The sequence below is a fragment of the Halichoerus grypus genome, chromosome 4, assembly GCF_964656455.1.
Source record: "Halichoerus grypus chromosome 4, mHalGry1.hap1.1, whole genome shotgun sequence".
Lineage (NCBI taxonomy): Eukaryota > Metazoa > Chordata > Mammalia > Carnivora > Phocidae > Halichoerus > Halichoerus grypus.
Genome location: NC_135715.1, coordinates 77,347,440 through 77,361,726, shown reverse-complemented (window position 1 = coordinate 77,361,726; position 14,287 = coordinate 77,347,440). Strand labels below are relative to the sequence as shown.

Sequence of the window (14,287 nt, the reverse complement as noted above, 5' to 3'; positions counted from 1 at the left end):
TGCTGCTCTCGGGGCGATGGCCACGCTACGTCCTGAAGAGTGTGGGAAACACGATCCAGACAGAGGGAGGACACTGAGCCTTGCAACCAATGAAAATGGATTGGCTCACAGAGTGGAGCGCAGGGTCCTGAAGCACCAAAGGAGGCAGGCAGGGAGCAGTGCTGTCCTGAGGGGACCTGGCATTTCCCCTTCAGGGAACGAAGAAACCTTGGCTGGCTGCATTTGAATCCCGGACTTGTAGACCTTGCAAGTCATCTGTTCTTTCTCTCACAGATGGAAAAGGTTGGAGAGGTGGAGTGCCAAACCCAAGGCCACACAGCTGGTTAGGAGAGAGGCCAGCACTTGAACCTGGTTTTCTGCCTTCTAACTTCCACCTTCTTCCTTAGACCATGGCTTTGTTTAGGTAATGAAATAATGCGGACCTACGAAGCACCTACCCCCTGCAACGTAGCTAGCTGTTCCCTTTTGGACAAAGAAGGAAAGAATCCAGGCTGAGGGAGAAATTCTTCAGCGCTGTCATTGCACATAGTGACTAAGGCTGTTACTTTATATCCAACCTTCTTGTAAGGTCAGGGAATGACAACACATTATTCACTCTTTGATGTTTGCTAAGCAAATATAAAGTTTGTATCTTGGCGGGCACCCAGTTTTCAGTTTGAGAACTTTCCAGTTGCAGTTTTTGGAGTTATGGATGAGGTTAAGAGATAGACAGATGTGATAAGAAAGGGATATATCAGACATATGCAGAACGAACCAGTTTTTAATTGCATCGAAAAATGCTTTTGCCCTAATGTGTTTTGGTTAATGCCTTCCACTGCATTTGTAAAGAGGATGTAAACATAAGCCCCGATAATGGAGCAGTCTTTAAAATAGGTGTCTATTCTTGGCTTGAAGAACTTCAGAAGCATGCTTCTTTATTAAAAAAAGACTGCATGCTTTATGCTTTGAAGAAAACGACTGCAGATTTACCGAACTCATGACAATCAGAAGCCAGGCATTTGCACAGAGTCAAGACTGATTGGGAAGGTAAGTGACTTACACTAACATGGAAAAGAAATGTCTCTTTTTGTAACACTATTTTCTATTTATTTCTAGCAGATCATTTGAGTTGCATTGTATCAAAAGCTTCATCTGCTTGTTGTTTTGTTAGTTTGTATCCTTTTCTTTTCTTTCTTTTCTTTTCTTTCTTCACAATGGAATTTTGAATTGATCTAAACCAGAGAATTTACTAAACATGAAGCTAAGGAGAAATTTTGCCTGGCACTACAATCTTTTAAGGGGGCAAGGAGATGGGAAGTGAGGAGAAAGGGCTTCTTTTCTTAGGTTTCTTAGGCCATGACTCAGCTGAGAGAATGAGTGAATTACTCAATTTCACTTTGCTATAGTTTTCCCATTTATGAAAGAGTTTTAATAATACCTGGGACTGTTGCCTGTGAAATAATTTCATCCCCTCAGGAAAAAAAATGAGCTATCCAAATATGATATATGATTAGGTAATACATAGCTTTTGATTTATACTAATATGCCAAGTTTAGCAATATATTTTTGACCACCTTTCTGAAAGAAATAATTTGATTTTCATAATTACTTGGGCTTACCAGCCCATGATGACAACAATGGCTACGTGACTCAATAGAACACAAATTCTTCTCTAGGCTCTTACGGTTCTAGGCAACTAAATATATAGATGATTCTGTTCAGCTTCATTTTTTTTTTTTTCGGTCTTGTCTCATCAGATACGCATTCCAAGAAATTACCTTAAGATTTGTTTCACCATTAAAGCGACATTCCCAGCTGTGCTCCAATCAACTGGATAAAAGCAGAGAACCCATCAGAAGTTGTTCCTGGTTGACTATCACCTTTCAAAGTATGTGTATGTGGGAAAAAGCCCCCATCCCTCTCCGACTATTGTTAAAAATAAGTAATGATGTATTATAAGATGCTTTTCATGCCAGAGGGTTCCAAAACGTTTTGCAACTACACATATAAACAGGAATTACTTCACCAGCCACTGAAATGTGGCCACCTCTTGGACAAAATGTGGCAGCTTTTAATAATGCATAGCAACATTCCAAAACAGTCGAGGCCTGGAAGTGAGGCGCAAACTTGCATCCAACTAAAATCACCTGGGAAATTTCCTGGGCTGAGTTGTGCTGTGTTGGGAAGGATCTCTTGTAACCACAAGAGGCCAGGACATTAGTCTTATGTCTCCCTAGGAAATTCAGCCCCATTCTGTTTAGTGCTGGCTCATGGTCACCTGCTAAATCATCCAGATCCCAGACCGCAAAATGATGGACGTTCCTCTGAAGTGTGGCCAGTTTTCCACACTGGCTGATGGAGGAGGCTGGACAGTGTGGAGAGGTGGCCTTGGATGAGGATCCTGGTGACCCGGCCCCTGCAACAGTATTTGGAACTGTTAATGTCCCAGGGTGATAGAAAAGAAAGCTTGGTCCAGTTCTTCCTGGTCACTATAAAATATGTTCTCTGACTTCAGAGACATTTACCACAAACTTACAACTTTGAGTCTACCCCATGCTTCATATTGACCTACCCAAATGTGCCACAGTATGTCAAAGAAGACCCAGAAGAGTCTCTTTGTTAGACCACTGTTTCATTAGCAAAAACGGCTTCTCCTAGGCAGAAGAAGAACTCCACTTATATAAGTAGATGAATCTTGTCTAGATTGGTTTAATTTAGGGAAACCCACGCTCATGACCACTTGTATTCCCTCATGCCTTCTGGTTGGCCAGGTTAGTGTAATTACTTTTATGGCTAAAAGAGGGGAATGGATCCAGCATAGCAAAACCCTTGAGAGCCAGTGAGGATAGTCTCACAGAGAATCCTAGCTGTACACACAGTCATGAAGAAGAAAGAACGATCTCAAATGAATAACCTAATGATTAGCTTATTAGTTGATACTTTGGAAAGATCAGTAAGGTTGAGAAACTTTAGCTAGACGAGTAAAAAGAGGGGGCAATCAAGTGTGGCAGAGACTTGTTTCATTCTCGGGGGCTTGATGGTACCAAGCTGGTCTCTTGACTCATCTGGAACTGAGAGCCTGTGTAGGACTCTCTTAGAAGATGGAGGGTGGTGGAGGAGGGTCCAAGGCTTTCTGACACAGGTCAGATAAAACAGCATGTTTTCCACACTCCGGTTATTCTTGTAAGAACAAAAAAAGGGAATCACAAACACTGAAGGCAATCTCAAAGGTGGAAGAGAGAAGTCTGGGGTTGGGCTGGAGGGTGGAGGGTTTAGTAAAATCAGGAGGAACTGGTGGTGGTGGGATGACCTTTAGAGAATGATTGTCTAACCAAACTCTTGGCTCACAGCTCTTGCTGGTGAATCGTCCCTTTTCTTGCCCTGAAAACTCCCTGGGACCAGCAGTCTTGTCTTCTCAAAATGCAGGAGTCAGGGCTGTTGTTCCAATTCACCGTATCCTGGTGACACTTCTGATTCTCCATGGAAAATTCCACTTTCCTAACTAGGTCCAAATTAAATATTGACGTTAATAATTTTAAATCATTTTGCCCATAGAGAAATGTGCTTTCCTAAGGACATTTTGAGGAAATGCTTGAGCAATCACAAAGATGCCACTCCTACTACGTGAAGCTTCATGGACATGAGCAAAAGACACAGGCCTGTAGCAACCTTCCCTGCGTGGATGGACAAAGTCCTGGGCCCCAGAAACACCATCCCTGACCAACACTGAGGAGAGTGCTGGGCCTTTATGGGTGTGTCAAATTGTGCCTGTTTTGTTAAAGTGATCCTCTTTCCCTCACCTGCAACATCAGATCCTTCTCTGAGTTCTGATGCTTTGTATCATCCTCCTCAGCCCTGCTTGGGAAGCACAGCATTTCTCCCCGGGACATCAGTAGAGACTTCTGGTTTCTTCCTTATCTAATCCACAACCCATCCAGTTTCTATAGTGCCAGTGAGTTATTTCTACAGATGCAGTATGGTGATCCAGTTCCAGAAGGGCTCCCTGCTGACCACAGAGTGGATACCAGAAGCCAGTGTCTGCCATTTGAGAAGCATTGCAATCTAGACCTAGGTCCTGATCCTCAACCCCCTCCCCAACACCATGTGCCCAAGCCACACAAGACTCGTGATTTCCTGAACTTGCAACATTTTCCTTCTATGCTTCCAAGCCTTCACACGATCACTGCTCTGACTGATGTATTGGCTGCAATTTCATGAGGCACCCTGAGCCAGAGCCACCTGGCTAAGCTGCTTCCGGATTCCTGGCCCACAGCACTGGGATAAATGAATGTCATGATTTTTAAGCTGCTACTTGGGAGAAATTTGTTATAGGACAATGGATTCCCCTCTCTGGCCTGCTGTTGTTATAGATCAGTAGAAGGACACAAGCAACCTACCACTGTGTTGCTCAGAGTAGGCAAGACTGTGAGCCCAACAGCCATGACAGAACGGCCCTCACCACACTTGACACCGTGAGCTTTGTGTCAGCATCCTTCAAACTGATGTCTACGTGTGTTCAACAAATGGGTACTTAGAGGTGTTGTTGTGCTTTCATCAAGTTTAGGAACGGACAGCATGCAAATGAGAAGAGACAAGACCTGCAACAAACGTGAGTCATGAGGTGGAGAAAGCAGAAGCAGCTGAGGGCCTTGCTGAGTGAAATACATCCATAGCGTCTGAGCTGGCCTTTCTGCTTCTCTCTGTCAGGAAGGGACAGCAGCGTGGAGAGGAGAATGGATATTTTGAGAAGAGGCTAGCTATTTTGCAAGTCTTCACAAAAAACGGAATGTGTTCCTGTTCATGTGGTTTGTGTGGTAGCCATCGACCAAGAGGTCAGGGCCCTGTGAAGTCTGATGGGAGCCATGGCTTGGGTTTCCTGCCAGTCGCCTTGCTATTGCTCCACGTCAATTGTAGCTGTCTGTGAATCCATTTCAGGAGGAACAATAGAAGAAGGCAGCAAAGTCCCCTGGTATATAGCCTCTTCTCTGTGACCAGCAAGCCCACAGCCTTGCATGGCAATGTGGCCCCAGGTGCACTGTGTCCCCCATCTCCTTTTTCTGCTCCCTTTCTCCTGCCACCATGACCAGGGTCCCCCAGGTCTGAACAGTTATTGGGGACCTGCTCAGTGTGTTCTTGGTGTTCACACCTTTCCTGAACCATGAAGACTTGTGTACAGGAGGGATACTTTACACATCCTCCCTTACACCTTATTCAATGTGGTTTCTCACCTGGGAGCATTACTACTGTAAGCCTGTCCTCTGTGGACAGAAAAGATTCTCGGGCGCCTGGGTGGCTCAATCAGGTAAGCATCTGCCTTCGGCTCAGGTCATAATCTCAGGGTCCTGGGATCGAACCCAGCATTGGACTCCCTGCTCAGTGGGAAGCCTGCTTGTCCCTCTCCTCCCTACTTGTGCTCTCTCTTCCTGTCTCTGTCTCTGTCTCTCTCAAATAAATGAATAAAATCTTAAAAAAAAAAAAAAAAAGAAAAGATTGTCTACAGTGTGTAAGGAAATCTGGATTTTATTCTGAAGATGATGGATGATGGCATAACAGGGATATTGCTCTGGTATGTTAGTGGGGTGGGGACTGGAGGGGGTTGAGACTGGAATTTGGGGGGCCAATCAGGAAGTGGGATAAAGTTATCCCAAGGAGACTAATCTAAAGCGTTGGCTAGAAGCAGTGGTACCTGGGAGCTGCCTACTCTTCCCTTGCAATGTGACTGAAGTTGATGTGATTCAGACATTCCTCTGTGACTGACTGGGTGATTGTGAACTGCAGGCCACAGAGCAGGTGCTGCTCAGGGAATGGGGTGGGAAAGGTGAGCAGGCCCTGGGTCTGCCCTCAGGGGCTCACAGGGCCTGGCTGTGAGCTCTTCCTGCCAACGTGGGCAAAGAAAGCTGGCTTGAACTATGCATTTCACGCAGGCTTAATAAGATAGTAGACACATGAGGTAAAAGCAGGATAATTACTTAAAATTGAGGCAAGACATTTCTTTGTATTCTGTACATTTAGTGACCCAGATGGCATCTTTTAAGACCTTCTCTCTTTATATTATATTTACTTAGAATATTTATATTATATTTATATTTGTAATATACTAAGCTTAGTCGAGGCAAAAATAATAATAATAAAAAAAAAGTCGCAATAGTATTATTTTCTGCTCAACCAACCCACCTCGATGGTCTCTTCCAGAAATCATTTTTTCCACACTCAGCACAGGAACAGTAAGCACTTATGCAGTATTTTTAGTATTCAGGTTAGTTTATACTTACTAGTTACTAAAAACAACAACAACAACAACAACAACAACAAAACCCCAGGAAACTTAGGTATTTTATTCTCCAGCAATCATTCATTTTACATTCTTGGACAGGAACACTCGATCTCTTTTTGTGTGAGTTTTATAGGATTTCCCTTTCTCAGCTTTGTCGTGCCTGCATATATCATGTTTCTGGGGTGGGTTGGCCGCGAAGGGGGGCTGAGGGAGCTGCAGGCTCGGCTGGCATGGGTGACAGTGTATCTGTGGCAAGGAGGAAATCTCTCTTGACCTGGGCTGAGGTGGAGACCTGCGTGTGCTGGCTCGGCACCCTGGGCCCGCTCCAGGCCTGGCTGGCTCCAGTGAGCTGTGTCCCTGGGGAGGCAGGAGCTGGGCTGGGCTCTCAGCCATGACTCAGCACCTCTCACAGACCCACCCCCACCGGCCACAAACCAGGCTTGGTAATGGGTTGACTGACTGACTAAATAAAAAACAAGAAAAACTTTCTCTTTCTCTGTTCCTTTCATAGGAGAGGCATGTGGAGGTGTGTGTGCTAAAAACTGTTGTTTTTATAATGGTAGGTGTGACCATAATGATGACGGTAGATTCTCAGTACTGATAGTTTGGCAAGTGAGAGAACCAAATCACCTCGTTTATCCCAGAGGTTTTTATCAAAGCTCTGGTGTGTAGTTCCTGCCTACCCGAGGACACAGCTGCTCCTGGGTGAGCAGTAAAGGAGCCCTGGAATCTGACTTCCAACCACTTTCCCAAAGCCAGCTCCCGTTAACTTTCTATAAGAGCCCTCCTCATCAATTCCGCTTCCCTTTCCACCTCCACAGCTTGTGGCCACTTCACTCCCCAGCCTCAGAATGCTCTTTCCCTTCTCTCCTCATTGTTTGGAATCCTTCTACCACCTCATGGACTTGGAGGGTTATCACAGTGAATTAGCATGAGACTTGGCCTATAGTGTAAGACTGGGCTCTCACTGGGCCCAGCAGTTATGGTAGTTGGGGAAAAGGCCCAGTCAGCAGGCAGGAAGTCACACAGAATAATGAGCTGCTCAAATAAAAAGTGCATTCTCACTCCTCTGCACTTAGAATCATTTCTGTTGTTCTAGATTAGTCAGGTCTAAAGATGACTGACAAAACTAAAGTCATTCTTTAGATGAAATGTACTTTGTGGATTCCCGTGTTTTCTTTCTTTTTTTTTTTAAAAGTAATTTTTATTTTTTGAAAATTGCCCAGGCTTCAGAAATATTTTTCTTCATTGCGTTTCTGTTAGGTTGTCTTCACTCACTGTAAATCCCCTGATTCTTTCAGGTTCTGAGGACATGAGAGCCAGACTCTAATCACCTTACCCAGAGCACAGTCTAAATGTGGGTTCTTGGAATTTTGTCTTTTTGGAGCTTAAAGCTGAAGACCTCCAATGAAAGGAAACATATAATAATTTTAAATACTGTCTCTCAATGTGTTTTTATAAATTTAGATCCCTTATGTAAGTTGTAAATTCTTTTGATAGGTAGCTACACATATTCTTAACATTCAGGTCATGATCCTAAATGTCACAGAGGCTTGTTGAGGCAGCTTTTCTTCATTTTATGGACGGGTGGCAGAGTATTTGGAGGTAAGAAACGTGGTGAATTCGAAGAAGTTGCAGGTGATGAAACTTTTCTTAAATTTGAGTAGGGACTGAGTGAGCCAGGTCTAACAAAGCCAGACTTGTTCTACCAAAAAAAAAAAAAAAAAAAAAAAGTCTGTAGAAATGACAGAGAAACCAGCAGGTAAATTCTGGAAAGATAGGGGAAGATGCCCCCGGTACTAATATTTCTTTTCTTTTTCTTCTTTTTTTTCTTTCCTTGGTTAAGTGAAGGGAGGGGAAGCGAAGACCACAATGACTTGCTTCCTGTAGAAACACGGCTCATCCATCCACCTGACATCATGAGAGGAAATCTCCCTGCCTATTTTTGGGGTGGTAATTCAACCCTGAGTGTAAGAAATGAAACCCTCATCCACTTTCTGAGGTCACCAAGGACTATTGTGCAGATCACTAGCTCTCTGGCCGTTTTCAAGTAGTTGTTTGTCTTCTAACAACAACCCCCATAAATCAGTCGTAGCACTGGGGTGTCCTCGGGCATCAGAACTAAGTGTGAGCTTTCCCATCATTGAGAATCAATCAAAATCACCCAGGAGGATCAGATGGCAAGGTGATGAAATCACAGTCGAAGCAGGGGCAAACAGAAAATCTGAGGCTGGGTGAGGTCCCTGGTTCCCCTTTGTGAAGGTCCTCTCTCCACGGAAGCTGGGGGTTTGTTTTCACTTCCTATTTTTCTAGTAGGTCGTCATTCTGTGCATGTGAGTGTTGACCTTCCCCAGTGTCATCACCAAACCACCTCTGCATCAGGACACCAGGGACAGCTTCGGCTTTAGAAGAAGGATGCCGACTGTGATTTGTTTGTCTGTTAGGTTAAGAGTCATCTTACTTTCATGAGATGGTGACAGTGGATGGAAAGTGAAAAACTTATTTCAAAACTGGAGCTGTGTTTTCTTACAGGTGAGAGAGGGTATGTTCAGAATGTTTGAAAGGGATTTATTTTCTTCAAGTGAATGAATTGTTATTTTTGGCTGATTCTTTTGGGGTTATGGAGATAAACTCAAGTTGCCCCTTCTTTATCTGAATAGAGCTACCAGTGTGTCCATATGAGAGATGAGCCATGGTCACCAATCTGTTCTCACTTTACGTTCATTTATTTTGTGGTATTCCTTTCCTATTTCTGTCAGTGAAAAAAATGTTTCGGTGGAGAAATGTATAAGAAAGTGTTGTTATGACTAATTTTCTTTTATTTCTGGTTCTACATCATGGAGAGATATGGTGTTTTTAGTCTATGTTAAACTTTTTCCCTGAGGTTTTTGTACTCAGGCATTTACTCGTTTGGAAAATGTTAGTGTACAGTACAGGGATTTGGAATCAAATCTGTTTCTCTCGTTATTCACAGGGCAGGTTGGTGAGCCTTTCTGATGCTCAGTTTCCTTCATCGATGAAGTGGGAAGAAGAATATCGCCGGGGCAAGATTGTTACGGGTTTAAAGACAGTGTGCGTATAGCCCTTGGCCCAGTACCTGATGGATGGTGGGCATTTGGTGAGAGGAGCTGTTAGATTAATGCTCTGATGCTCATAGTCAGAGCACTGGGCACACTAGACTCCAAACCCTTGCCTTTGTTACCGCAGTAGTAATGCTACTGGCAGCAGGCATACCTTTTCCTTTGCCCTCCACCATCACTCATTTGCCTATTTTTATCCAGGAACAAAAGGGAGACACTGAGCTCTCCCTGCTTTTAAAGTGTAAACTGAGAGTCCTGTGATTTTTAACATAGTTGAGGTGTTTTGTAAATGGAATACTTAAAATAAAGATTCCTGATGATTTGGATCATGGAAATTCAATAATTCGTGGCTGCCTACAAGACAGTGTGCTGTAATATCCTTATTCAAATAGATTTAAAAGCTACTCCCTCTCTGACAGAGGTGAATCATTTGCGACGGCAATTATTATTGCTTCCAAAGAAATGACTGCATTGTTGCTGAAAATAATCAGGCTACATTTCTCAGTAAGTTGGTAAACAATGAAGGTCACCAGAAAATGTTAACAATGATGAGCTTTCAACACCCACATCATTTTAGTGTCTGACATTTTCTTTCTGGGGACTCCACTGGCAATCTTTGTATTGGTGACATTTAACTTCTGTACCTCGTAGAGTAAGCTTTCCCAACTAGGTCTTTCATATCAAGCCCAGTACATATTGATCACATAAAAGAAATCAGAACACCAGTTCCCTTGTTCTCATTTTGATGGCATAATAGTAAAAATGGCTGAGATCGTGGGTTATAGGCAAGGGTGAGCAATTAAATTAGTGCACTCTTGAGAACTGGGTCTTCTCTCTGATTGGGTCTTCTCAGATGGGAGGCATTTGTTCAGAATAGGAGACATTTGGCCTCCATCTAATCCTGGGAAATGGACGAGGATTTGAGTGGGAATAGCACATAATGGGGAGCAGAAGCAGATGCTCAGCAGGCTTGGAAGCCTCCAGAAAGGTAGGGGTGGGAGTGGGAACAAGGACTATAAATCAGCTAATTCTGAAAAGGGACAGGGAGTTCCTGCAAAGACTCCAGTGTGCCATTACAGAGAGAATCACCAACTAATTATAAGGCAGTACACTTACGTTAGAAATTGGACACAGTTGAGCTTTTTGTGACAGAAAAGGGCTGCTGGCAGGGGTAGGGGTGATAGGGCAGGAACTACATCCCCCCCTTACCATTTCCTACACGGCCCCCTCCAGTGCGATGCGGGAGGCTTTGGAGCACACAGTTTATCATGGGAACAGTTCAGGGACGAAATGATACCGAAAGTGGCCCAATTTCCAGTTGAACAAAGAATGCCATATTAAAGCCTTTTATAAAGAATTCTTTCTAAATCCTTTGAAATCTATTCTGGGGCTTCTAGTTTTCAAGAGTCAATATATTAAGAGTCTATTTCTCTAGTTTCAATAAATTATTTAATATCAAAATTCTAATAAATTTATGTATATTTTTAAAGATTGGAGGATCTATCTATCATCTATCTATCATCTATCTATCTATCTATCTATCTATCTATCTATCTATCTATCTATATTATCTATCATCTATCTATCATCTATCTATCTATCTATCCTGCTTTCACCATGAAGATTGATATGTCCCTCATCTGTGCAGAATAAACTACTAAACGGTATCTAGAAGTGGTCATTCAGGTTAAACAGTGCTTTAAGAATGGGGAGTTGAACAAACTAGTTTCTCTCTAAACAGCTTTTCAAGGGCATGTGGTTCCAGGTATAAAGGTGTGTGGCCAATGAGTTGTTGGGGATGAAAGCTGTGGATGTTTCTCTGAAAATCTCATCCCTGCTGGACTATAGGACCTCAACATTATCAACTCGGATGGCTTCTCTTTGACAAATTTGAAATGTGTTTAGGGATATGGGTGTGTGTCACCGAGTTGAGCTCTTAATAGGCAGATGAACATCTCACCAAAATTTTCCCTGTATTTGGAAGTAATTGGTGGCAGAGTCCATCCTAATTGACAGCATCAAAACCAAGACCACATACAAACAGTGACTGAATTGACTCCCACCCCCAATATTCCAGATGGTTCCTGTAGCTCAGGCTCACTTCTCACTTATGTGCATTAATTGATGAGCAAGAACAAAAAACCCTTGTGTGCTTGATGTATCATAAACAGAGGCCTTCTTAAAGGATTCATTTTCCAGTAAAGGAGCAAGAAAAAAAGTTTCAATTCTGTTTCCTACCCCTAAATTACAGAATAGTGAATTGGAAATGGTCCTAGACCTATAAATCAGAAGCCCTGGACCTGAGTCTCAGTTTTGTGAGGCAATAGCAAGGGACCTCTTGGGGCCCACAGCATATTGCTTAACCTGCTGGACCCTGGGTGCATCCAGGGTGACACCTGGCATGGTGCCAGCACTTTCACAAACATTATGTCATTTAGTGCTAAAGCCACCAACTCCTCACTTCCTTCTGCATAAACTAGACTGATGAAGACCAACTAAGTTAAGATATAAAATATAGATTTACAAAATACTAAAGTAATGCTCTCTTTGAGTGCTTTCTATATGTCAGGCACTTAACATATATGATGCATGTCAAGCACTTTTCAGCTATCATCCTATTTAATCCTTACAAGTAACATTATGAGGTGGGTACTGATTGAGATGATAAACCTCAGGTCACAAAGCTAGTGTGTGATGGTAAATCCTGAGCTATACTTTGTCATCTTTTACCAGATCTATATTTAGCTTCTCGGAACTCTCTTGGAGGACACTTTTTTTTTTCCTGGAGTGATGAAGTAATAGCACAGTAAGTAATGAAGATATTAACACTTCTAATCATTCTTTGGGTTTGATACTTCTATAAATATTTCGCAATTTTCTTTTTATCTGTACCACCGAAGCCTCACATAAACCTAGAATGTTCTTCTGGAGACCGTATTTGCATCTTACCTTCAGGAGGCGACACCTTGTTTCTTTACCCACCGTCTCTTCCGTTTCCAACCCTGCTCCCTAAAACCCTGTGGGTCACTGATGACTAGCTCCAGAATTTTCTCTTCACTTTAACCCTACCATCAAAGGGACAAACTGACAAAACTCTTAGAGTCCACGCGTACGTGTGTCTCCTAAGTGAGTGCATGTTTCAGACTTTGGAAAAACTCTGTTCACTCAGCTGCAATAGCATCAGATGTTCTGTTTTGATTTTCTTGCTGTTACTTTCCTTCCAAAGACTGAGGTTAAGAGAGGTAACCCTTCAAGAGCCTGCTTCACTAAAGCGTCTGGGCTGTTCTGGCAGAAGAGAACCCACAGGTCCAAAAGTGTATGTGGACCTCTTGAAACAGTGCATAGCTTTGTCACAATCTCACTGAATCTCTTGTGCCCTGGAAAGAACATGTACTCCCGAATATCTCTTATCGGAGATAGAAAAGACATAATCTGACGTGGCTAAAGTTTTAGGCAGACAATAATCTAGGAGAAAGTTATTGAATAAGTGACTAAGGTAGAAAAATTCAATAAAGTGATACACTTTATGTTCTTAGCCATTAAAAGTGTTTTTTCCTTTGTTGCTTACACTGACTGCTTAAGTAGCTTCCCAAACTCCAATTCCTGTTGTGACCCAAAGGAATTGTCTAAATTCTTTTCTCCCCTCCTTTAGCACATCAAGTCCCAGCTTAGACATTTCATCTCAGAGAGCTTTCCACCATGAAGAGAAGGTGTTTCTTCTGCTGATGGAGGGGAGAGCAGGAGGCAGGATCCTCAATGGTAGAAGGAAGGCGTAATGAGAGGAAACCAAAGGATAGCACATCTCCTCAGGTGCTTGAAGTTGAGTGGTGATAGGGGCCAGCTCTGGGGCCTGCTGACGTGTGGTCAGGGCTCCCCAGGACTGAGGGCAGAAGAAGCCAGTTGTTGAGGAGAATAGGGGCCCTAGCTTCTAGGAGCAAGACCCGGAACCCAAGACTCACCATGAGGTCACTAGGCATGGAGAGTCCAAGCTGGGACAAGGGACCTTGAAGACCAGTAAATGTCACCAACACATACCTGAGGACCAACACAAGATCAGAGGGGACTGGGCCCCCCAACATGAAGATTTGCCAATCATCTCTCACTCCTTATACCTGGGTACCATCTTAGGGGGTTGAGTAGGAGGGAGTAGCTGATAGGAATAGGGCCATTTTAATCTGAAAGAAGCTGGGTATTGCTTTAAAAAGAATGTTTCCTTTCCTTCTCCTAATGTCCTGCATGCTATTCCTTATGTTCCACAAATAAGTGAAACCATATGATAATTGCAGGGAAAAATGAAGGGGGGAAATCAGAGGGGGAGATGAATCACGAAAGCCTATGGACTCCAAGAAACAAACTGAGGGTTTCAGAGGGGAGGGGGGTGGGGGGATAGGTTAGCCCGGTGATGGGTATTAAGGAAAGCACGTACTGCATGGAGCACTGGGTGTTATACGAAAACAATGGATCGTGGATCACTACATCAAAAACTAATGATGTATTGTATAGTGACTAACATAACACAATAAAATAAAATAAAATTAAAAAAATAAAAAGAATGTTTCAATGATCTGATTCAATGCCAGGCGAAGGTAAAATGCTTCACATTTTCAGGCACAGTTGAGTTTAAATGCATAGTGAGTGAAATGTTGCAACTTCATCACACCTGTTGCTCCCAGATAGTCTGCAGATGACATATCATCAGAGAAGAGGCTGAGTCCCTTTTAGGTCCATCCAAATCACACCTCGGGACAGTCTTCTTTGCTATCTGTCTCTAAGTGACCTAGACCCTGCAGTCTGTTTAAAGCTTCCATTGACAGTAAAACATCATATGCTAAATGAATCAGCATCTCAGAAATATGTTGGATAAACCAGAGGTCTAACTCAGAGACCTTTCTGAGTAGTCAGTAAATCCAGGTTGGTACACTAGATGTTTTTCTGCAAATCCTCATATCCTTTC

The 14,287-nt window shown here is 43.0% G+C and overlaps 1 long non-coding RNA gene across 3 annotated transcripts; it reads left to right on the top strand.

Annotated features, from left to right (window-relative positions):
• The first annotated feature begins 681 nt into the window (after positions 1-681).
• Positions 682-9,668, top strand: LOC118518104 (uncharacterized). 3 transcript variants are annotated; one of them, XR_013447045.1, is made up of 4 exons: positions 682-1,026; positions 1,737-1,867; positions 8,698-8,785; positions 9,228-9,668. It is a non-coding gene; the product is annotated as an uncharacterized LOC118518104 (long non-coding RNA). The 3 variants fall into 3 exon arrangements; XR_013447046.1 differs by lacking the exon at positions 8,698-8,785; XR_013447047.1 differs by lacking the exons at positions 8,698-8,785; positions 9,228-9,668 and adding an exon at positions 3,535-5,474.
• Positions 9,669-14,287: the final 4,619 nt, after the last annotated feature.